This window comes from Penaeus chinensis, chromosome 40, assembly GCF_019202785.1.
Source record: "Penaeus chinensis breed Huanghai No. 1 chromosome 40, ASM1920278v2, whole genome shotgun sequence".
In the NCBI taxonomy this organism is placed as follows: domain Eukaryota; kingdom Metazoa; phylum Arthropoda; class Malacostraca; order Decapoda; family Penaeidae; genus Penaeus; species Penaeus chinensis.
Window position 1 is genome coordinate 7966028 of NC_061858.1, and position 2500 is coordinate 7968527.

A 2500-nucleotide genomic window follows, 5' to 3' on the forward strand; every position below is an offset into this window, starting at 1 on the left:
AGGTTCAGGAAGTGGAAGAGGGAGGGACAAGTTAACGGGTAATAAGAGTAGACAGTGACCTGCGTGCGTGTATGTCACCGTATGTGTGTGTGTGTGTGTGTGTATGTGTGTGTGTGTGTGTGTGTGTGTGTGTGTGTGTGTGTGTGTGTGTGTGTGTGTGTGTGTGTGTGTGTGTGAGTGAGTAGGTGATGAGAGGAAAAGTGAGAATGTACGTACTTGTCACAGACAGATAACCATTCAGTAGAACTACAGTATATTTGAGGATATTTTTACCGATTGCCGTGAAAATTTACGAAAATAAACACTAATTTGATTTCAAATAACTGCCAACGTTCTCTCTCTCGCGTGTGTGTGTGTGATAAACATATGAACAGTTATGTAGATAATTTCACATTTCCGATTCCTCGAAATTTAATGAGTCATCACTTAAAATGAAACATGATTTGCAAGAAAATAGTCGAAGCGAAACTTAAATTCTCTTCAATCTCAATGCAATGAATCTAGTCACGTAATCATATGTAAGTTGCAGTCTTCACATAACTACGTAAACATTCACCGCAAATTCCATTATATTCCTTACGCGTGACTGAACTTATAACGGGAATCGTAGCCTCGTGACCTGTAAGGAAACAGGTACAGGGAAAGAAAACGGACTACGCCTTAAAAATCCTCTTCTCCGTTTTCTGTCGCTCTTTCCATTCTCTTTATATTGTTTTATATTTCTTTCGCTCTTTCTTTTTTATCTTTCCTTATCTCTTTGTTCTTTTTTTCTTCTCTTTTTCTTTTCTTCTCTTCACTTCTTTTCTCTTTGTTCTTCTCTTCTCTTCTCTTCTCTCCTCTTCTCTTTTCTTTTCTTCTCCTCTCTCCTCTCCTGTCCTGTCCTCTCCTCTCCTCTCTTCTCCTCTCTTCTCCTCTCTTCTCATTTCTATTCTTCTCTTCCATGTAGTTTGTTTTTTTTTTTTTTCTCTCTCTCTTTTCGAACACTTTGAGAAAAGACACTTCAACAAAACACAAAACTACCGTAAGATGTGAGTAATGGAAGATGAAACTGATTGCTTTAGAGATTTCACAAATCGTTTTTTTTTTTTTTTTTTTTCTTTTAACCGGAACTTTCTTGATCATTGCGCAGCTTGATTGAAAGAGGTGAAGAGGAGGGAGGAGTAATGGGGGGGGGGGGTGAGAGGAGGAAGAAAAGCAGGGGAGAGGAAGGTGTGGGAATGATGAGAAAGAGAGGAAGAAGAAGAAGAGGTTGGAAAGAAAGGGAAGGGGAATAATAGGGGAAGAGAGGAGGGAAGAAAGGGGGGAAGAGGAGGGAAGAAAGGAGGTAAGAGGAAGAGGAAAGGAGAAGGATGAAAGGGGAAGTGAGAGACGGAGAATAAGGAATAAGTGTATATATAGAAAATAAAAGTTTATTTTCATATGATAAGCCCGCAAATCACATAAATCTAGGCCCCAGCATGCCGCTACATACCATCCATATATTTAATCATGACTTAACAATGACTTCAAAAGGCAGCGAAAAAAAACGTCAATGACAAACACGGAGTTCAAATAACGGTTTTTAAAAAGGGTCACGAAAGGTAAAGGAAAAGGAAGCGAGGGAGAGACAAACAAATAAGAAAAAAGTAAAGGGAGGGCGGCTATATATATATAATATACACACACACACACACACACACACACACACACACACACACACACACACACGCACACACACACACACACACACTCACACACACACATATATACTGCCTCTCTCTGTGTGTACGCGTGGGGATGTATGTCTGTGGGTGTGTGTATGTGTACGTGTGGGCGGGTGTGAGCGAACTACACCTAGCAACACTCAATCACTGGTGACCATCAGAGCGTGGAAGTCTGTGTACCGTTACTGCCTCTACGCACACCTAACCTCCGCCCATTTCTTGAAATTTTGTCTTCCTCCATATCTCTTTCCTCAATTTCCTCTTTTGAATGTGGCCTGGGGCGTTGTTTGTTTTCTGTTATTGTTTTTCTCCTTCTTTTCTTGTTTATTCTATCCTTCTTTCTCTTTTCTCTCTTCTTTTTTCTTCTTTCTCTTTTCTTCTCTCTTTTTTCTTCTTTCTCTTTTCTTCTCTCTTTTTCTCTTCTTTCTATTCTTCGTTTCGATTCTCTTCTATAGTACTTTCTTTTTTTCTTTCAATCTATCTTTCTTTTTTCCTCACCTTCCATAACTTCTTTCTTCTTCATCGTAAAATATTCATGAAAAAAATAAAGCTTATGTAAATTCCTTGAAGGATTTTCGGCGAAATTTCTCCATACATTTTCACCAAGGATGAAAGACTCGTACCAGAATCTTTATCTTGATTTTGCCATTTAATTAGATCAATAAGAGAGAGAGACCGCAACACAGCGTTTCATGAATTTTCTCTTTCCTTTTTATTCGTCGATATTTTCTTATTCTTATTTTTTTTATATATATATATATATATGTATTTTGGTTTTCGCGTTACCAACCCTATAA

General features: G+C 38.4%; 1 protein-coding gene across 1 annotated transcript in view; it reads right to left on the minus strand.

Annotated features, from left to right (window-relative positions):
- LOC125047264 overlaps nt 1–2500 on the minus strand; it is an 8537-nt gene that overhangs the window by 1271 nt on the left and 4766 nt on the right. The window lies entirely within an intron of this gene.